Source organism: Convolutriloba macropyga, chromosome 10 (genome assembly GCF_964194025.1).
Source record: "Convolutriloba macropyga chromosome 10, txConMacr16.3, whole genome shotgun sequence".
Lineage (NCBI taxonomy): Eukaryota > Metazoa > Xenacoelomorpha > Acoela > Convolutidae > Convolutriloba > Convolutriloba macropyga.
This window is the reverse complement of record NC_134477.1, coordinates 11,287,737-11,310,804: the sequence shown is the minus strand read 5'-3', so window position 1 is coordinate 11,310,804 and position 23,068 is coordinate 11,287,737. Positions and strand designations below refer to the sequence as shown.

Genomic DNA, 23,068 nt, shown 5'->3' with positions numbered 1-23,068 from the left:
CCTTATCGGGTACCCTCCCTTTGGCAGACATAAAAATTTCTAATCAATACCATGCCACGTGTTGTGCGATAGCACGTCTTGCGACGCTGAGTCGTTTTATGTACCGTTATCTGTCTGGTGAATGAAAAAAGCTAATCCTATATATTAAATGCGTGAGCTCTAAAATGGGACAAAAATATTGCATGCTTAAGGGGCCTCTCGAAGCACATTTTTAAGAGCCGCGTTGAGCAGCATGGTTAAGCGAACATATCGAGAGTGGTCAAAGACCTAAAAGGCTCAAAGGATATGGGTGAGAACCCAACCTGGGACAAAAGGCTGTTAGTTAGGTGCAGTTACCACGAGGCTGAGAGAGCTTGAGAGTATGCTCGCCCCGAGGGAGCATAACTGACTTGGGTACAACTTGTTTTTTGAAAGCTCCCGAACTTTATTTGAAGTTCTTTTTATAAACGTGTAATTTTCTGCAAAAGTTTTAGTTTTACAGATTTTGCGCTATTCTAGAACACTCTTTGCTTTCAACGACGTTTTTCACCTTTTATTTTTTGATTTTTGTGTGATCTCAAATGCTCTCACTGTGAAATACGTTTATTGATACGATATAAAGCGATTGTCAGAAACGGCTGTATGTCGTCGTTGTAACGCAGTTGGTAAGATGGAGGACTGCTATTTTGAGGGTCGAGGGTTCGAACACGTATCGGGTACCCTCCCTTTGGTGGACATAAAAAATCCTGATCAACACCATGCCGACTGTTGTGCGAGAGCACTTCTTGCGACGCTGAGTCATTTTATGTACCCGTGTGTGTTTGGTGAATGAAACAAATCTAATCCTATATATTAAACGCGTTAGCTCTATAATAGGACAATTTTTTGCGTTTTTAAGGAGACTCTCGAAGCGCATGTTTAAGAGCCGCTTTGAGCAGCATGGTTAAGCGAACATATCGAGAGAGGTCAGAGACCTAAAAGGCTCAAAGGAGATGGGTGAGAACCGAACTTGGGACAAAGGACGGTTCGTCAGGTGCAGTTACCACGAAGCTAAGAGGGCTTGAAAAAATTCTCGCCCGGAGGGAGGATTCACTCTCCTGGCTACTACGTGTTTTTTAATATGTGTATTGATACGATAAAAGCGATTGTGACAAACGTTCGTGTGAAGTTATTATAGCGCAGTTAGTAAGATGGAGGACTGCTATTCTGAGGTTCGAGGGTTTGAACCCTTATCGGGTACCCTCCCTTTGGCAGACATAAAAATTTCTAATCAATACCATGCCACGTGTTGTGCGATAGCACGTCTTGCGACGCTGAGTCGTTTTATGTACCGTTATCTGTCTGGTGAATGAAAAAAGCTAATCCTATATATTAAAAGGCTGTTAGTTAGGTGCAGTTACCACGAGGCTGAGAGGGCTTGAGAGTATGCTCGCCCCGAGGGAGCATAACTGACTTGGGTACAACTTGTTTTTTGAAAGCTCCCGAACTTTATTTGAAGTTCTTTTTATAAACGTGTAATTTTTTTGCAAAAGTTTTAGTTTTACAGATTTTGCGCTATTCTAGAACACTCTTTGCTTTCAACGACGTTTTTCACCTTTTATTTTTTGATTTTTGTGTGATCTCAAATGCTCTCACTGTGAAATACGTTTTTTGATACGATATAAAGCGATTGTCAGAAACGGCTGTATGTCGTCGTTGTAACGCAGTTGGTAAGATGGAGGACTGCTATTTTGAGGGTCGAGGGTTCGAACACGTATCGGGTACCCTCCCTTTGGTGGACATAAAAAATCCTGATCAACACCATGCCGACTGTTGTGCGAGAGCACTTCTTGCGACGCTGAGTCATTTTATGTACCCGTGTGTGTTTGGTGAATAAAACAAATCTAATCCTATATATTAAACGCGTTAGCTCTATAATAGGACAATTTTTTGCGTTTTTAAGGAGACTCTCGAAGCGCATGTTTAAGAGCCGCTTTGAGCAGCATGGTTAAGCGAACATATCGAGAGAGGTCAAAGACCTAAAAGGCTCAAAGGAGATGGGTGAGAACCGAACTTGGGACAAAGGACGGTTCGTCAGGTGCAGTTACCACGAAACTAAGAGGGCTTGAAAAAATTCTCGCCCGGAGGGAGGATTCACTCTCCTGGCTACTACGTGTTTTTTAATATGTGTATTGATACGATAAAAGCGATTGTGACAAACGTTCGTATGAAGTCATTATAGCGCAGTTAGTAAGATGGAGGATTGCTATTCTGAGGGCCGAGGGTTTGAATTGGTGTTAGGGTACCCTCCGTTTGGCAGACATAAAAATTTCTAATCAATACCATGCCGCCTGTTGTGCGATAGCACGTCTTGCGACGCTGAGTCATTTTATGTACCTGTATCTGTTAGGTGAATGAAAAAAGCTAATCCTATACATTAAATGCGTGAGCTCTAAAATGGGACAAAAATCTTGCATGCTTAAGGGGCCTCTTGAAGCACATGTTTAAGAGCCGCTCTGAGCAGCATGGTTAAGCGAACATATCGAGAGTGGTCAAAGACCTAAAAGGCTCAAAGGATATGGGTGAGAACCTAACCTGGGACAAAAAGCTGTTAGTCAGGTGCAGTTACCACCAGGCTGAGAGGGCTTGAGAGTAAGCTCGCCCTGAGGGAGCATAACGGACTTGGGTTTAACTTGTTTTTTGAATGCTCCCAAACTTTATTTGAAGTTCTTTTTATAAACGTGTAATTATCTGCAAAAGTTCTAGTTTTACAGATTTTGCGCTATTCTAGAACACTCTGTGCTTTCAACGACGTTTTTCACGCTTTACTTTTGATTTTTGTGTGATCTCAAATGCTCTCACTCTGAAATATGTTTATTGATACGATAAAAAGCGATTGTCAGAAACGGGTGTATGTAGTCGTTGTAACGCAGTTGGTAAGATTGAGGACTGCTATTCTGAGGGTCGAGAGTTCGAACCCGTATCGGGTACCCTCCCTTTGGTGGACATAAAAATTTCTGATCAACACCATGCCGACTGTTGTGCGAGATTACTTCTTGCGACGCTGAGTCATTTTATGTACCTGTGTGTGCTTGGTGAATGAAAAAAGTTATCCTATATACTAAACGCGTGAGTTCTAAATTGGGACAAAATTTTTGCATGTTTAAGGCGCCTCCCGAAGCGAATGTTTAAGAGCCGCTATGAGCAGCATGATTAAGCGAACATATCGAGAGTGGTCAAAGACCTAAAGGGCTCAAAGGAGATTGGTGAGAACCGAACTTGGGACAAGGGACTGTTAGTCAGGTTCAGTTACCACGGAGCTAAGAGGGCTTGAAAAAATTCTCGCCCAGAGGGAGGATTTACTGTCCTGGCTACTACCTTTTTATTAATTGCTACCGAACTAAGTTTGAAGTTCTTATTGTAAACGTGTTTCTTTCTGCAGTGTTTCAGCTTTACAGATTGTGCGCTTTTCTAGAACACTCTTAGCTTTCAACTAAATTTTCACGCTTTTTTTAATTTTGCGTGATCTCAAATGCTCTCACTCTGAAATATGTTTATTGATACGATAAAAGCGATTGTGAGAAACGGTCGTATGTAGTCGTTATAGCGCAGTTGGTAAGTTGAAGGACTGCTATTCTGAGGGTCGAGGGCTCGAACCCGTTTCGGGTACCCTCCCTTTGGTGGACATAAAAATTTCTAATCAACACCATGCTGCCTGTTGTGCGAGAGCACTTCTTGCGACTCTGAGTCGTTTTATGTTCCTGTATGTTTGGTGAATGAAAAAAGCTAATCCTATATATTAAACGCGTGAATTCTAAAATAAGACAAAATATTTGCATGTTTAAGGGGCCTCTCGAAGCGCTTGTTTAAGAGCCGCTTTGAGCAGCATGGTTAAGCGAACATATCGAGAGAGGTCAAAGACCTAAAAGGCTCAAAGGAGTTGGGTGAGAACCGAACCTGAGACAAAAGGCTTTTAGTCAGGTGCAGTTAGGACGAGGATAAGAGGACTTGAAAAAATGCTCGCCCTGAGGGAGGATAACTGACTTGGGTACCACGTGTTTTTTGAATGCTTCCGAACTTAACTTGAAGTTCTTTTTATAAATGTGTGTTTTTCTGCAAAGTTTTATTTTTACAGATTTTCGCTATTCTAGAACACTCTTTGCTTTCAACGACGTTTTTCACGCTTTACTTTTCGATTTTTATGTGATCTGAAATGCTCTCACTCTGAAATATGTTTATTGACACGATAAAAAGCAATTGTGAGAAACGGCTGAATGTAGTCGTTGTAGCGCAGTTGGTAAGATGACGCTCTAAATGTCTCTATGTAGATAGGCGAAAACCGAACCTGGGATGAAAGACTGTTAGTCAGGTGCAGTTACCACGAGGCAAGGTGGGCATGAAAAAGTGCTCGCCCAGAGGGATTTTTTACTGTCCTGGGTACTACGTGTTTTTTAAATGCTACCGAATTAAGTTTGAAGTTCTTATTGTAAACGTGTGTTTTTCTGCAAAGTTTTAGCTTTACACATTCTGCGCTATTCTAGAATTCTGTTAGCTTTCAGCTAAGTTTTCACGCTTTACTTTTTGATTTTTGTGTGATCTCAAATGCTCTCCTTCTGAAATATGTTTATTGATACGATAAAGCGATTGTGAGAAACGGTCGTATGTAGTCGTTATAGCGAAGCTGGTAAGATGAAAGACTGCTATTCCGAGGATCGAGGGTTCGAACCCGTATCGGGTACCCTCCCTTTGGTGGACATAATTTTTTTTGATCAACACTATGCTGCCTGTTGTGCGAGATCACTTATTGCGACTCTGAGTCGTTTTACGTTCCTGTATGTTTGGGGGATGAAAAATACTAATCCTATATAATAAACGCGTGAGCTCTATAATACGACAATTTTTTGCTTCTTTACGGGGCCTCTCGAAGCGCATGTTTAAGAGCCGCTATGAGCAGCATGATTAAGCGAACATATCGAGAGAGGTCAATGACCTAAAAGGCTCAAAGGAGATGGGTGAGAACCGAACCTTAGACAAAAGGCTGTTAGTCAGGTGCAGTTACGACGAGGATAAGAGGGCTTGAAAATATGCTCGCCCTGAGGGAGAATAACTGATTTGGGTACTACGTGTTTTTTGAATGCTCCCAAACTTAATTTGAAGTTCTTTTTATAAATGTGTGTTTTTCTGCAAAATTTCAGTTTTACTGATTTTCGCTATTCTAGAACACTCTTTGCTTTCAACGACGTTTTCACGCTTTACTTTTTGATTTTTGTGTGATCTCAAATGCTCTCACTCTGAAATATGTTTATTGATACGATAAAAAGCGATTGTGAGAAACGGCTGAATATAGTCGTTGCAGCGCAGTTGGTAAGATGACGACCTAAATGTCTCTATTTAGATAGGCGAAAACCAAACCTGGGACAAAAGACTGCTAGTCAGGTGCAGTTACCATGAGGCAAGGTGGGCATGAAAAAGTGCTCGCCCAGAGGGAGGATTTACTGTCCTGGGTACTACGTTTTTTTTACATGCTACCGAATTAAGTTTGAAGTTCTTATTGTAAACGTGTGTTTTTCTGCAAAGTTTTAGCTTTACACATTCTGCGCTATTCTAGAATACTGTTAGCTTTCAGCTAAGTTTTCACGCTTTACTTTTTGATTTTTGTGTGATCTCAAATGCTCTCACTCTGAAATATGTTTATTGATACGATAAAGCGATTGTGAGAAACGGTCGTATGTAGTCGTTATAGCGAAGCTGGTAAGATGAAAGACTGCTATTCCGAGGATCGAGGGTTCGAACCCGTATCGGGTACCCTCCCTTTGGTGGACATAATTTTTTTTAATCAACACTATGCTGCCTGTTGTGCGAGATCACTTATTGCGACTCTGAGTCGTTTTACGTTCCTGTATGTTTGGGGGATGAAAAATACTAATCCTATATAATAAACGCGTGAGCTCTATAATACGACAATTTTTTGCTTCTTTACGGGGCCTCTCGAAGCGCATGTTTAAGAGCCGCTATGAGCAGCATGATTAAGCGAACATATCGAGAGAGGTCAATGACCTAAAAGGCTCAAAGGAGATGGGTGAGAACCGAACCTTAGACAAAAGGCTGTTAGTCAGGTGCAGTTACGACGAGGATAAGAGGGCTTGAAAATATGCTCGCCCTGAGGGAGAATAACTGATTTGGGTACTACGTGTTTTTTGAATGCTCCCAAACTTAATTTGAAGTTCTTTTTATAAATGTGTGTTTTTCTGCAAAGTTTCAGTTTTACTGATTTTCGCTATTCTAGAACACTCTTTGCTTTCAACGACGTTTTCACGCTTTACTTTTTGATTTTTGTGTGATCTCAAATGCTCTCACTCTGAAATATGTTTATTGATACGATAAAAAGCGATTGTGAGAAACGGCTGAATATAGTCGTTGCAGCGCAGTAGGTAAGATGACGACCTAAATGTCTCTATTTAGATAGGCGAAAACCAAACCTGGGACAAAAGACTGCTAGTCAGGTGCAGTTACCATGAGGCAAGGTGGGCATGAAAAAGTGCTCGCGCAGAGGGAGGATTTACTGTCCTGGGTACTACGTTTTTTTTAAATGCTACCGAAATAAGTTTGAAGTTCTAATTGTAAACTTGTAAACGTGTGTTTTTCTGCAAAGTTTTAGCTTTACAGATGCTGCGTTATTCTAGAACTCTTAGCTTTCAACTAAGTTTTCACGCTTTGCTTTTCGATTTTTGTGTGATCTCAAATGCCCCCACTCTGAATTATGTTTATTGATACGATAAAAGTGATTGTGAGAAACGGTCGTATGTAGTCGTTATAGGGCAGTTGGTAAGATGAAGGGCTGCTATTCTGAGGGTCGAGGGTTCGAGCCCGTATCGGGTACCCTCCCTTTGGTGGACAGATAAAATTTCTAATCAACACCATGCTGCTTGTTGTGCGAGAGCACTTCTTGCGACGCTGAGTCGTTTTATGTAACTGTGTGTGTTTGGTGAATAAATAACGTGTGTTTTCTGCAAAATTTTAGCATTACAGATTTTGCGCTATTCGAGAACACTCTAACTTTCAACTAAATTTTCACGCTTTACTTTTTGATTTTTGTGTGATCTTAAATGCTCTCTCTGAAATGTTTATTGAAACGATAAAAACGATTGTGAGAAACGGTCGTTCAATATCCGTTGATAAAATGGATGACTGCTATTCTGAGGGTCGAGGGTTCGGAACCGTGTCGGGTACCCTCCCTTTTGTAGACATAGAAATTTATAATCAACACCATGCCGCCTGTTGTTCGAGAACGCTTCTTGCGACGAGTCGTTTTATGTTCCGGTGTGTTTGGGGATGAAAATTGCTAATCCTATATATGAAACGCGTGAGATCTATAATAGGACAAAATTTTTGCGTGTTTAAGCGGACTCTCGAAGCGCATGTTTAAAAGACGCGTTGAGCGGCATGGTTAAGCGAACAGTTCGAGAGAGTTCAAAGACCTAAAAGGCTCAAAGGAGATGGGTGAGAACCGAACCTGGTACGAAAGACTGTTAGTCAGGTGCAGTTACCACGAGGCATGGAGGGCATGAAAAAGTGCTCGCCCTGAGGGAGGATAATTGATTTGGGTACTACGTGTTTTTTTTTGCTCCCGAACTTAGTTTGAAGTTCTTATTGTAAACGTGTGTTTTCTGCAAAGTTTTGGTTTTACAGATTCTGCGCTATTCTAGAATACTCTTAGCTTTCAGCTAGGTTTCCACGCTTTACTTTTTGATTTTTGTGTGATCTTAAATGCTCTCACTCTGAAATATGTTTATTGATACGATAAAAGCGATTGCGAGAGACGGTCTCATATAGTCGTTATAGCAAAGTTGAAAAGATGAAGGACTGCTATTCTGAGGGTTGAGGGTTCTAGCCCGTATCGGATACCCTCCCTTTGGTGGACAGATAAAATTTCTAATCAACACCATGCTGCCTGTTGTGCGAGAGCACTTCTTGCGACGCTGAGTCGTTTTATATTCCTGTGTGTTTGGGGATGGAAATTGCTAATCCATATATTAAACGCGTGAGCTCTATAATGGGACAAAATTTCTGCGTGTTTAAGCGGACTCTTCAAGCGCATGTTTAATAGACGCGTTGAGCAGCATCGTTAAGCGAACAATTCAAGAGAGGTCAAGGAACTAAAAGTCTCAAAGACGATGGGTGAGAACCGAACCTTGGACGAAAGACTGTTAGTCAGGTGCAGTTACCACGAGGCAAGGAGGACATGAAAAGGTGCTCGTCCTGAGGGAGGATAACTGACTTGGGTACTACGTGTTTTTTTATTGCTCCCGAACTTAGTGTGAAGGTCTTATTGTAAATGTGTGTTTTCTGCAAAGTTTTAGCTTTACAGATTCTGCGCTTTTCTAGAATACTCTTAGCTTTCAGCTAGGTTTCCACGCTTTACTTTTTGATTTTTGTGTGATCTTAAATGCTCTCACTCTGAAATATGTTTATTGATACGATAAAAGCGATTGCGAGAGACGGTCTCATATAGTCGTTATAGCAAAGTTGAAAAGATGAAGGACTGCTATTCTGAGGGTTGAGGGTTCGAGCCCGTATCGGATACCCTCCCTTTGGTGGACAGATAAAATTTCTAATCAACACCATGCTGCCTGTTGTGCGAGAGCACTTCTTGCGACGCTGAGTCGTTTTATATTCCTGTGTGTTTGGGGATGGAAATTGCTAATCCTATATATTAAACGCGTGAGCTCTATAATGGGACAAATTTTCTGCGTGTTTAAGCGGACTCTTGAAGCGCATGTTTAATAGACGCGTTGAGCAGCATCGTTAAGCGAACAATTCAAGAGAGGTCAAGGAACTAAAAGTCTCAAAGACGATGGGTGAGAACCGAACCTGGGACGAAAGACTGTTAGCCAGCTGCAGTTACCACGAGGCAAGGAGGACATGCAAAGGTGCTCGTCCTGAGGGAGGATAACTGACTTGGGTACTACGTGTTTTTTTATTGCTCCCGAACTTAGTGTGAAGGTCTTATTGTAAATGTGTGCTTTCTGCAAACTTTTAGTTTTACAGATTCTGCGCTTTTCTAGAATACTCTTAGCTTTCAGCTAAGTTTTCACGCTTTACTTTTTGATTTTTGTGTGATCTCAAATGCTCTCACTCTGAAATATGTTTATTGATAAGATAAAGCGCTTGTGAGAAACGGTCGTATATAGTCGTTATAGCAAAGTTGAAAAGATGAAGGACTGCTATTCTGAGGGTTAGGGGTTCGAGCCCGTATCGGGTACCCTCCCTTTGGTGGACAGATAAAATTTCTAATCAACACCATGCTGCCTGTTGTGCGAGAGCACTTCTTGCGACGCTGAGTCGTTTTATTTTCCTGTGTGTTTGGGGATGGAAATTGCTAATCCTATATATTAAACGCGTGAGCTCTATAATGGGACAAAATTTCTGCGTGTTTAAGCGGACTCTTGAAGCGCATGTTTAATAGACGCGTTGAGCAGCATCGTTAAGCGAACAATTCAAGAGAGGTCAAGGAACTAAAAGTCTCAAAGACGATGGGTGAGAACCGAACCTGGGACAAAAGACTGTTAGTCAGGTGCAGTTACCACGAGGCAAGGAGGACATGAAAAGGTGCTCGTCCTGAGGGAGGATAACTGACTTGGGTACTACGTGTTTTTTATTGCTCCCGAACTTAGTGTGAAGGTCTTATTGTAAATGTGTGTTTTCTGCAAAGTTTTAGCTTTACAGATTCTGCGCTTTTCTAGAATACTCTTAGCTTTCAGCTAAGTTTCCACGCTTTACTTTTTGATTTTTGTGTGATCTCAAATGCTCTCACTCTGAAATATGTTTATTGATACGATAAAAGCGATTGTGAGAGACGGTCGTATATAGTCGTTATAGCAAAGTTGAAAAGATGAAGGACTGCTATTCTGAGGGTTGAGGGTTCGAGCCCGTATCGGGTACCCTCCATTTGGTGGACAGATAAAATTGCTAATCAACACCATGCTGCCTGTTGTGCGAGAGCACTTCTTGCGGCGCTGAGTCGTTTTATATTCCTCTGTGTTTGGGGATGGAAATTGCTAATCTAATATTTTAAATGTAAGTCGCACTTGAGTGCAATGGTTAACAGCGCTCCTATCTTCACACTCTTTAACAATCCTTCAACATGCAGCCTACTCCACCATGCTTAAGCTCCCAATCTGCACATGTTTTTGTGCTCACTAAAAATGCACATTAACAATAACAAGAGAGACAAAAATCCAATGACCAACAATTTACGTATGTAGTCAGTCGAACAGACAGAAGCAACAGGCGTCGGTAGCGGAAGGGATTAGACCTATGACTGTGAAGCGATGGGCATGGGTTCGAGCCCGAGTAGGGGCGGAATAGGATGCTTAGTGTACTGGGGTACAAAATTTGATATTTGGATATCTTTTTTTTCTTCTGTTCTTCATCTCTTTCCTTTTAATCGTTTACTTTATGTTCCTTTCGTTCTGTATTCACTCATTCGTTCTGCATCTCATTCTCTCCCCTTCATCTATCTAGTATTTTCAATTTAAGTCGCACTTGGGCACAATAGTTTACTGCGCTCCTATCTTCACATGCTTTAACGGTCCTTAAACATGCAGCCTACTCCACCATGCTTAAGCTCCCAATCTGCACATGCTTTGTGCTCATTAAGAATGCAGCTCAACAAAAACGAGCGAGACAAAAAGCTAATGACCAAAAATTTGCGTATGTAGTCAGTTGAATACAATAGCAACAGGCGTCGGTAGCTCAAGGGATTAGACCTATGACCTTGAAGCGATGGGCATGGGTTCAAGCCCGAGCAGGGGCGGAATTGGATGCTTAGTGTACTGGGGTAAAAGTTTGGGATTTTGAAATCTTTTTTTCTTCTGTTCTTCATCTCTTTCTTTTTAATCGTTTTCTTTATCTTTTTTAGCAACAGGCCTCTTTAGCAACAGGCCTCTGTAGCGCAAGGGATTAGACCTATGGCTGTGATGCGAGGGGCATGGGTTGAAGCCCGTGTAGGGGCGGAAAAGAGTTCATTGTGTACCTAGATAAGAATGTGGATTCGGTAGTCTTTTTTGTCCGTTCTTTTCTTTCCTTTTATTAGTTATTTTAATCTTCCTTTCGTTCTTTCATTACTCCTTCATCCTGAAATTAATTCTCTCCTTCTCATCTATCTATCTATTTTTTTCATGTCTAGTCCTATATATTAAACGCGTGAGCTCTATAATGGGACAAAATTTCTGCGTGTTTAAGCGGACTCTTGAAGCGCATGTTTAATAGACGCGTTGAGCAGCATCGTTAAGCGAACAATTCAAGAGAGGTCAAGGAACTAAAAGTCTCAAAGACGATGGGTGAGAACCGAACCTGGGACGAAAGACTGTTAGTCAGGTGCAGTTACCACGAGGCAAGGAGGACATGAAAAGGTGCTCGTCCTGAGGGAGGATAACTGACTTGGGTACTACGTGTTTTTTTATTGCTCCCGAACTTAGTGTGAAGGTCTTATTGTAAATGTGTGCTTTCTGCAAACTTTTAGTTTTACAGATTCTGCGCTTTTCTAGAACACTCTTTGCTTTCAACGACGTTTTTCACCTTTTATTTTTTGATTTCTGTGTGATCTCAAATGCTCTCACTGTGAAATACGTTTTTTGATACGATATAAAGCGATTGTCAGAAACGGCTGTATGTCGTCGTTGTAACGCAGTTGGTAAGATGGAGGACTGCTATTTTGAGGGTTGAGGGTTCGAGCCCGTATCGGGTACCCTCCTTTTGGTGGACAGATAAAATTTCTAATCAACACCATGCTGCCTGTTGTGCGAGAGCACTTCTTGCGGCGCTGAGTCGTTTTATATTCCTCTGTGTTTGGGGATGGAAATTGCTAATCTAATATTTTAAATGTAAGTCGCACTTGAGTGCAATGGTTAACAGCGCTCCTATCTTCACACTCTTTAACAATCCTTCAACATGCAGCCTACTCCACCATATTTAAGCTCCCAATCTGCACATGTTTTTGTGCTCACTAAAAATGCACATTAACAATAACAAGAGAGACAAAAATCCAATGACCAACAATTTGCGTATGTAGTCAGTCGAACAGACAGAAGCAACAGGCGTCGGTAGCGGAAGGGATTAGACCTATGACTGTGAAGCGATGGGCATGGGTTCGAGCCCGAGTAGGGGCGGAATAGGATGCTTAGTGTACTGGGGTACAAAATTTGATATTTGGATATCTTTTTTTCTTCTGTTCTTCATCTCTTTCCTTTTAATCGTTTACTTTATGTTCCTTTCGTTCTGTATTCACTCATTCGTTCTGCATCTCATTCTCTCCCCTTCATCTATCTAGTATTTTCAATTTAAGTCGCACTTGGGCACAATAGTTTACTGCGCTCCTATCTTCACATGCTTTAACGGTCCTTAAACATGCAGCCTACTCCACCATGCTTAAGCTCCCAATCTGCACATGCTTTGTGCTCATTAAGAATGCAGCTCAACAAAAACGAGCGAGACAAAAAGCTAATGACCAAAAATTTGCGTATGTAGTCAGTTGAATACAATAGCAACAGGCGTCGGTAGCTCAAGGGATTAGACCTATGACCTTGAAGCGATGGGCATGGGTTCAAGCCCGAGCAGGGGCGGAATTGGATGCTTAGTGTACTGGGGTAAAAGTTTGGGATTTTGAAATCTTTTTTTCTTCTGTTCTTCATCTCTTTCTTTTTAATCGTTTTCTTTATCTTTTTTAGCAACAGGCCTCTTTAGCAACAGGCCTCTGTAGCGCAAGGGATTAGACCTATGGCTGTGATGCGAGGGGCATGGGTTGAAGCCCGTGTAGGGGCGGAAAAGAGTTCATTGTGTACCTAGATAAGAATGTGGATTCGGTAGTCTTTTTTGTCCGTTCTTTTCTTTCCTTTTATTAGTTATTTTAATCTTCCTTTCGTTCTTTCATTACTCCTTCATTCTGAAATTAATTCTCTCCTTCTCATCTATCTATCTATTTTTTTCATGTCTCGTCCTATATATTAAACGCGTGAGCTCTATAATGGGACAAAATTTCTGCGTGTTTAAGCGGACTCTTGAAGCGCATGTTTAATAGACGCGTTGAGCAGCATCGTTAAGCGAACAATTCAAGAGAGGTCAAGGAACTAAAAGTCTCAAAGACGATGGGTGAGAACCGAACCTGGGACGAAAGACTGTTAGTCAGGTGCAGTTACCACGAGGCAAGGAGGACATGAAAAGGTGCTCGTCCAGAGGGAGGATAACTGACTTGGGTACTACGTGTTTTATTGCTCCCGAACTTAGTGTGAAGGTCTTATTGTAAATGTGTGCTTTCTGCAAACTTTTAGTTTTACAGATTCTGCGCTTTTCTAGAATACTCTTAGCTTTCAGCTAAGTTTTCACGCTTTACTTTTTGATTTTTGTGTGATCTCAAATGCTCTCACTCTGAAATATGTTTATTGATACGATAAAAGCGATTGTGAGAGACGGTCGTATATAGTCGTTATAGCAAAGTTGAAAAGATGAAGAACTGCTATTCTGAGGGCTGAGGGTTCGAGCCCGTATCGGGTACCCTCCCTTTGGTGGACAGATAAAATTTCTAATCAACACCATGCTGCCTGTTGTGCGAGAGCACTTCTTGCGACGCTGAGTCGTTTTATTTTCCTGTGTGTTTGGGGATGGAAATTGCTAATCCATATATTAAACGCGTGAGCTCTATAATGGGACAAAATTTCTGCGTGTTTAAGCGGACTCTTCAAGCGCATGTTTAATAGACGCGTTGAGCAGCATCGTTAAGCGAACAATTCAAGAGAGGTCAAGGAACTAAAAGTCTCAAAGACGATGGGTGAGAACCGAACCTTGGACGAAAGACTGTTAGTCAGGTGCAGTTACCACGAGGCAAGGAGGACATGAAAAGGTGCTCGTCCTGAGGGAGGATAACTGACTTGGGTACTACGTGTTTTTTTATTGCTCCCGAACTTAGTGTGAAGGTCTTATTGTAAATGTGTGTTTTCTGCAAAGTTTTAGCTTTACAGATTCTGCGCTTTTCTAGAATACTCTTAGCTTTCAGCTAGGTTTCCACGCTTTACTTTTTGATTTTTGTGTGATCTTAAATGCTCTCACTCTGAAATATGTTTATTGATACGATAAAAGCGATTGCGAGAGACGGTCTCATATAGTCGTTATAGCAAAGTTGAAAAGATGAAGGACTGCTATTCTGAGGGTTGAGGGTTCGAGCCCGTATCGGGTACCCTCCCTTTGGTGGACAGATAAAATTTCTAATCAACACCATGCTGCCTGTTGTGCGAGAGCACTTCTTGCGACGCTGAGTCGTTTTATATTCCTGTGTGTTTGGGGATGGAAATTGCTAATCCTATATATTAAACGCGTGAGCTCTATAATGGGACAAAATTTCTGCGTGTTTAAGCGGACTCTTGAAGCGCATGTTTAAAAGACGCGTTGAGCAGCATCGTTAAGTGAACAATTCAAGAGAGGTCAAGGAACTAAAAGTCTCAAAGACGATGGATGAGAACCGAACCTGGGACGAAAGACTGTTAGTCAGGTGCAGTTACCACGAGGCAAGGAGGACTTGAAAAGGTGCTCGTCCTGAGGGAGGATAACTGAATTGGGTACTACGTGTTTTTTATTGCTCCCGAACTTAGTGTGAAGTTCTTATTGTAAATGTGTGTTTTCTGCAAAGTTTTAGCTTTACAGAATCTGCGCTTTTCTAGAATACTCTTAGCTTTCAGCTAAGTTTCCACGCTTTACTTTTTGATTTTTGTGTGATCTCAAATGCTCTCCCTCTGAAATATGTTTATTGATACGATAAAAGCGATTGTGAGAGACGGTCGTATATAGTCGTTATAGCAAAGTTGAAAAGATGAAGGACTGCTATTCTGAGGGTTGAGGGTTCGAGCCCGTATCGGGTACCCTCCCTTTGGTGGACAGATAAAATTTCTAATCAACACCATTCTGCCTGTTGTGCGAGAGCACTTCTTGCGACGCTGAGTCGTTTTATATTCCTGTGTGTTTGGGGATGGAAATTGCTAATCCTATATATTAAACGCGTGAGCTCTATAATGGGACAAAATTTCTGCGTGTTTAAGCGGACTCTTGAAGCGCATGTTTAATAGACGCGTTGAGCAGCATCGTTAAGCGAACAATTCAAGAGAGGTCAAGGAACTAAAAGTCTCAAAGACGATGGGTGAGAACCGAACCTGGGACGAAAGACTGTTAGTCAGGTGCAGTTACCACGAGGCAAGGAGGACATGAAAAGGTGCTCGTCCTGAGGGAGGATAACTGACTTGGGTACTACGTGTTTTTTTATTGCTCACGAACTTAGTGTGAAGGTCTTATTGTAAATGTGTGTTTTCTGCAAAGTTTTAGCTTTACAGATTCTGCGCTTTTCTAGAATACTCTTAGCTTTCAGCTAAGTTTTCACGCTTTACTTTTTGATTTTTGTGTAATCTCAAATGCTCTCACTCTGAAATATGTTTATTGATACGATAAAGCGATTGTGAGAATTGGTCGTATATAGTCGTTATAGCGAAGTTGGTAAGATGAAAGACTGCTGTGCTGAGGATCGAGGGTTCGAACCCATATCGGGTACCCTCCCTTTGGTGGAGAGATAAATTTTCTAATCAACTCCATGCTGCCTGTTATGCGAGAGCACTTCTTGCAACGCTGAATTGTTTTATAATCCTGTGTGTGTTTGGTGGATTAAAAAAGCTAATCCTATATATTAAACGCGTGAGTTCTGAAATGGGACACAATTTTTGCTTGTTTAAGGGGCATCTCAAAACGCATGTTTAAAAGCCGTTTTGAGTAGCATGGTTAAGCAAACATATCGAGAGAGGTCAAAGACATAAAAGGCTCAAAGGACAGGGTTGAGAACCGAACCTGGGACAAAAGGCTGTGTGCCAGGTCCAGTTACCACGAAGCTAAGAGGGCGTGAAAGTTTGCTCGCCCAGATAGAGGATTACTGACTTGGGTACTACGTGTTTTTTGAATGCTCCCGAACTTAGTTTGAAGTTCTGATTGTAAACGTGTGTTTTTCTGCAAAGTTCTAGTTTTACAGATTCTGCGCTATTCTAGATCACTCTTAGCTTTCAACTAAGTTTTCACGCTTCACTTTTTGAGTTTTGTGTGATCTCAAATGCTCTCTCTGAAATGTTTATTGAAACGATTAAAGCGATTGTGAGAAACGGTCGTATGTAGTCGTTATAGCGCAGTTGGTAAGATGGAGGACTGCTATTCTAAGGGTTGAGGGTTCGGAACCGTGTCGGGTTCCCTCCATTTTTAAGACACAGAAATTTCTAATCAACACCATGCCGCCTGTTGTTCGAGAGCACTTTTTTCGACGCTGAGTCTTCTTATGTTCCGGTGTGTTTGGGGGATGAAAAATGCTATTCCTATATATTAAACGCGTGAGCTTTATGAGAGAAAATTTTTGCGTGTTTGAGGAGACTCTCGGAGCGCATGTTTAAGAGCCGAATTGAGCAGCATGGTTAAGCAAACATTTTGATAGAGGTCAACGACCTAAATGTCTCAATGTAGACGGGCGAGAATCGAACCTGGGACAAAAGACTGTTAGTCAGGTGAAGTTACCACAAGGCAAGGAAGGCTTGAAAAATTTCCCGCCAAAAGGGAGGATTTACTGTCCTAGGTACCAGGTGTTCTTTTTTGCTCACGAACTGAGTTTGAAGTTCTCATTGTAAACGTGTGTTTTTCTGGAAAGTTCTAGCTGTACAGATTCTAGAACACTCTTTTAGCTTTCAAGTTTTTCACGCTTTACTTTTTGATTTTTGTGTTATATCAATTGCTCGCAATCTGAAGTTTATTTATTGATACGATAAAAAATGGTTGTGAGAGGCGTTGGTATGTAATCGTTGTAGCGCAGTTGGTAAGATGGAGGGCGGCTATTCTGAGGGTTGAGGGTTCGAACCCATATCGGGTACCTTCCCTTTTGTAGACATGAAAATTCTAATCAACACCATGCCGCTTGGCGTTCGAAAGTAATTTTTGCAACGCGAGTTGGTTTAAGTTCCCGTGTGTGCGTGTGTGTGTGTGTGTGTGTGTGTGTGTGTGTGTGTGTGTTTGGGGGTTATAAGTGGCAATTGTTTTCTTTGCTGCAATTCTTCTTTGGGTTCGCTTGGTCTTTTTTTGTTTTTTATTACAAATCTTTGAATGATGGTTTTTCGTTAAAACCACTGTGATTTTCCCGTTAATATTGCTGCCCCCAAACAATTTTTAGAGTAATCCTTTTTCGTACTCTTCCATTCTTTTTTTTCTTTCTTTCTCTCTCTCTCTCTCTCTCTCTTTGTTTCCCTCTCTCTCTCTCTCTCTCTCTCTCTCTCTCTCTCTGGGTTTCTCTCTTTGGCGCGCTCTCTCCCTCTCTCTCTCATATATATATATATATATATATATGTGTGTGTGTGTGTGTGTGTGTGTGTGTGTGTGTGTGCCTTCTCTGTCCTCCTTAGGATTACCACAGGTTGAGTTTTATTTTTTAGCTGTTGATTTGCGGTTCATTTACCATTATCCATAAAATTGCTATGAAACTAACTTTGAGCAGTTTTAGTCGTATTGTCTAATCTTCCGCTATTATATTAAACATCAGTGTGAATTGAATACAATTGTGAACATTGCTCCTATCGTCTTTTAGGGGACCTTAGTCATGCAACCTACCGCATAAAAATTGCGTTTTGAGACGCGCTTTGCCATCATATATTAAGCTCCTATCTTAAGCGAGTCACAAAGGCCATTGTCCAGAAGTTTGCTGTAGAAAGAGCAAAGGACAATTCCAATACGCATAGTTAGCGTAAGTGGTGAGACCTATGGCTGTTAAGCGAGGGGTATGGGTTCGAGCCGTTGTCGGTGCGAAACAGAAACCTTAACTTCTTTTTGACCTCTTATTCGTGTACATGAATTACTTGTTATGGTTTTGCGGTCCTGCTAGTATATAATAAAATAGAAATCACTTATGAGACTAATATGTTTAACCCAAAATTTTATGATAAATATATCATTATAAGAGAAACCATTTATGATACATGCATGATTCTTAAGAAATCATTGGTTATACATGTATAATCATCAGGAAATCATTGATGATCAATGTATGATAACCAGGAGAACATAAATTCTTTTTGTGTTTTTAGCGGAAAACCATAAATCATCCCTGCACAAAAACAAGAATATCATAACCTTTTGAACGATTTAAATGACAGTTAACAATACTGCGGAAATCTATGAATCTATTAAGTAAGAAAATTTTACTGAAGACGAGAAAAATTGGACAAATGAATCAGAATATATTTATTCCATTTAGCGTAAAAAGCAAAATAAAGCTAGGAAACGGAAAGCGAATTGGAAAATAACCATTCAAGATTAAATAAATATATACATGGCACAAAAATAGTTTCACAAAATTGTGCATGGCACTACTTATTAACAATTCGAAGACCAACTTCAAGAAAAAATTACAGCAAAGCAGTTTGGAATGAAATACGGGATGTGATTGACAACTCACTGCGTCAGCGCAAAAAAGGTGCACTCTATCAAGTGGCACGGAATTTGTCATTTTCTGCGTCGAGTTTCTCCGCTTTTTTGTGTCTCTGAGAAAAAGCGTGTACTATGGGTTTTTAACTGCAGACATTCAAACAGGTAGCCCTTGATGGTCAGCTTCTTTAGTACACTATCAATCGACAGAGGGTGAATTTAATTATGCCAGTTTTTATTGATGTAACCTTCCAGTTATTGTTTTCTCATTTTTGTATGATTACAAGGTAATCATATTTTCTTATGTGTATAATAAACGGAAAATGCAATTTTCTTAACATGCTGTGGCTGCTTTAGTCTTTCAGATTGCCAGTAGTACAACTAAAAGGCCATGTTTTTGATCTATATACTTTTCATTTTTTAGTTTTGTTGAAATAGGTTAAAATTTTTCATTAAGACCATCATTTGGATTGATCTCAGCGTGGTCTTCTTCGGTAACGTGGTTATAATTACTGAGTCAGACTTCAATTTTTTAAAAAAAGTCACATCGGACCAATGTATTCATCTCTTTCATCCTTTCCTTTCTCTCATTTGCTCAGCCCATATTTTATTTGACCATTTCTTTGTTTTATCGCTTTCATTGGGTATTTAAACAATGCCTTCTGCTCAAAATTTTGAGTAGTTGCCAGAAGTTCACAGTATCTGTGGTATAAACAAAGTTTTAGTATAAACAGTTGTGTAAACAGTTTTTTTTTAGTATAAACAGTGTTCCTGAGCCTGTGATAGCTTGCCTATTGGTACCTGAGAAAATCGATGGCTTCAATGGCATAGAAAAACTTTTGCTGTTAGGTGTAACTCCAGTGTTTTAAAAAGATTTAATTTTTCCCAATTTTTAGTTCAGTTGGTTTTGCAAGAATCATTCTCTCTTCTTTGCTCAATTTTTAAATTTGGTTGGAAAATTTTATATGTAACATTTCGTTGAAAAACAGGTTTCCTGGACAGAGAGGACTCTTTGAGTCTTTCCCGAGTTCAACCGCTTATGTTTTTTCATTAATACGTTTTACCTTTGCATCACATTTTTCGGGTTCCATTTTTCTCGCTTTTCACGCATCATTTCTGATTTACCTAGCTAATACTTTCTACAGTAAACAATTTTTATCGATTAACTCATTGAATTACGCAATATAGTAAATACGGGCTAGGTCAAGGGAGCAAACTCGAAAGAAGCGGCGTAAACTGATAAGGCTTGTCATAGTTCATTAGATGATCAAATTTCGTTTGGGCAACTGCTAGGATCATTGGTTTTAAGCTAAAAAGACCTTAGTTTGGAAATGCATTTAACTATAGTTATAGAATCTAACTGAAACTGTACACCCAATAAGAACGCTTTGACACACTTGGAAAATTTTTTGTCAATTTCTATCTCTTCTCCTTTGTTTTTCTGTTTCAATAGGGCGCTATTTTCACAAAAAAATTGTAGGTTTGGTTATAATGTATTCAGAAGTTGTAGAAAAACAGAAAAAAATTTAAATATTTGTTCAATGGCTCATTCTTTCTTTTACTGCTTTAGGTTGTTTTTTTCCAAAAAAATGATAGTTCAACCGTAACAGAAAACGGTGTTAAACATGGAAATAGGAAACACAGAAATAAAAGACGTTAAAAAATTTAATAATGGAAAATTTGTTTTGTTCTTCTTTTTTCCTTTAAAATCATAGTATTATTAGAAAAAGAGGAAACTTATAGGTATTTTCTGTTGATTTATCTGTCTGAAATTGAATGCAATTGAACGACTGTGATATGTACACAGCAAATACATGAAACAATTTTTCTATAGAACGAGGAAAAGACTAAACAAAATTGAAACGCTCTCTTCGTCTTTGTTCTAATTTCACCAGCTTTTCGAACAATTTTGTTGGTGGCAACTAAGTCTACTTTTTCTGTTTTGTATATTTATAGATTCAACGGAGTCAAAATTTGAAAATGAATAATTTTTTCCGTCTAAATCGAAAAATAAGACAAAATTTTGAAAAATAATATTTGCAAGTTTTTGGGGACACCTAGACTAAGCCCGGGCCCCACAGTTTATATCAAAATTAACATCCTTGAGATATTTCAGAGTTACACAATTATGGAATACTTGAGAGTGGAACAACAGGAAAATATATAAGTAATAAAAAGGAAGACGGTGTTTGTTATTTTATGGTGAATTTTCCCGATGCTTCGAAAGAATTTCTACTCTGGGTTAAAATAGTAAAAGGGTTAAAAGCTTAGTTCTACTCTCTAAGCTTTCATCTGGGTTAAATTTTACTGCTATTTTTATTAATCATAAACGTGAAGCAGTCATTTGTGCCTTTTTTGTTTCTTTAAGAAATGAAAAACTCAAATCAGGGATTTTCTATGAATAAAGAGCTTTTTTTTTCATTCAGGAGTCTTTCCAAATCATAGCTTTGGAAAGACTCCTGAATGAAAAAAAAGCTCTTTATTCATAGAAAATCCCTGATTTGAGTCTTTCAAAATTGACACTTGGAAAGAACTGTTAATAATGTTTTTTATTTTTTTAATTTCTGTGACTTTAGAGACTTAAATGTTGGTTCGATGCTTACGATGTCCAGTCGGATACCTCTTGATAAACAATTCAGTTATTTTAATATCTGGCTCAATGGAGTTTTGCTAGGAGTCATTGTGATGTTATTAATTCAATTAATGAAAAGGTGTACTTTTGTTGGTGAAGTAGAATTTGTTTTGCTGCAAAATACTTTGCAAAACGAGGTATTCCAAGTTAATAAGTTTTCACTTGACAGAGTAGTGTTGACGCTATCTCGCCGATTACATATAGAGTCTTTGATAACATCAGGAAAAATAAGTTGAGAAGAAACGGTAAACATTTTTTTTCGACAGGGCTACGTTCTCAAATAATCTTTGGTTGACTTTCGAACATCTCCAATTGATGCAAAATTCCTCAAAACATGAAATCACGCGGCGCCTCAATTGATGTACAGAAAGTCAATTTATCAAATAAAAAATTAAATAAAACTACTTTTTTATTTGTAACGTTAACCTTGAATCGAAGAAAATCTTTTTTTAAATTATAAACTTCAAAATTGTGGCAGTATAGGACACATGATTGAAAATAACTTGAAATTAAGTTCTGGCCCATGAGGGAACTTGGCATTATTTTCTACTACAATTTTGGTTTAATTTTCCTTCGTTAATTTAAAGCTTTTAATTAGTGCTCTTTTTCAACTGTAAGTCTCTGTGAAAATCAGTTTTTCATTGCGAATTGAAAACGCAATTATTTTTTATCTATTATAGTTATAGTAACATGAGGTTTCTGAAATCTTCTTTTTGCTAATAAAAAATACGTACTCAAGGTTGCTACGGAAAAAATGCATGTTTTTGGGCTTCGAAAAATTGACAGTCACGAGATCTTTTCAACTGAGAATAAACAGAAATTTTTGACAAAATTTAGACGTTTATTAGAACATTCTGTGCTACGCACAGTCTCGTGCGAGTCTTCTTGTTGATAAGATATCCGATTGTAGCACGGTTTGCAAAGTTTTTAAGTCAACTCTTAAATTTTCTGATGTATCTAAGTTTTTTTGTGGGCGTGCAATTTTTCAATAAATTTACAGATACATTAATAATTAACTTGTTGAATAAGGTTGGTCTGTGGGAACAAAATAATTATTCAATATTGATTTTGTTTGAGGAATCATTATCACTAACTCTCGACGCTGGCCTCTGATGATTGACCCTCAAGGTCAAGCGAACAAGTTTGTGAAGAGTATGGAGAAGACAAACAATCTGCATATAATAAAGCTGAGTGACCAGGACTATGTCCGGACCCTTGAGAATTGCATCCAGTTTGGTACTCCGGTAAGCGGGACAATTTTTCCAATTGTTTTCATTGTCAAAATGTGATTCAAATTTGGGATCTTTTCCGTTGGCCTTATGTTACGCCGCTACGGGAATGCAGAAAAAATAAGCAATTTTTCGAGGTGTATTTTTTAGGTCCTTTTGGAATCGGTGGGTGAAGAGCTGGACGCTATCTTGGAACCTCTTCTGATGAAACAGGTGTTCAAACAGAGTGGATCTCTCTGCATTAGATTGGGAGACTCCACCATCGAGTATTCGAATGACTTCCGATTCTACATAACCACTAAACTGAGGAACCCTCATTACTTGCCCGAGACATCTGTCAAAGTCAGTAGCTGATGTAATCTGTTTTTGACGGAAGCAGGAAGCAGTTGCATGTAACCTTAGTGAATCATGAAGTTTGAAGAATAAACATAGTTTTAAAAACTGAAAGTTAATTCCTTATCAATAAAGAACACTTATTAAAAGACAACTTGGAGCGAAAAAATTGTATTTTAGTGTATGAGAATGCAGACGATCGGCTTCAGTGGGTAATTAATTTTAATTTTTGCTAAAAAGAACTTCTGATGATTGCTAATTTCATACTGTGAACGAGTAAGAATTTAAACCAAACGGTTGTTTCTTAGTTTTAATTAAAAAACATAACCGTTCGGTGGAATGTTAATGTTTGAATTTAACTTCGAAAAGAGTGGTTTTATCGTCTTTATGCTGCTGGGTCCCACTTGTAGTTAAATGCAGTTTTATCTCTCAGTGA

The 23,068-nt window shown here is 39.4% G+C and overlaps 1 pseudogene; it reads left to right on the top strand.

Annotated features, from left to right (window-relative positions):
* LOC142348566 (dynein axonemal heavy chain 7-like) overlaps nucleotides 1-23,068 on the top strand; it is a 460,211-nt pseudogene that overhangs the window by 398,987 nt on the left and 38,156 nt on the right.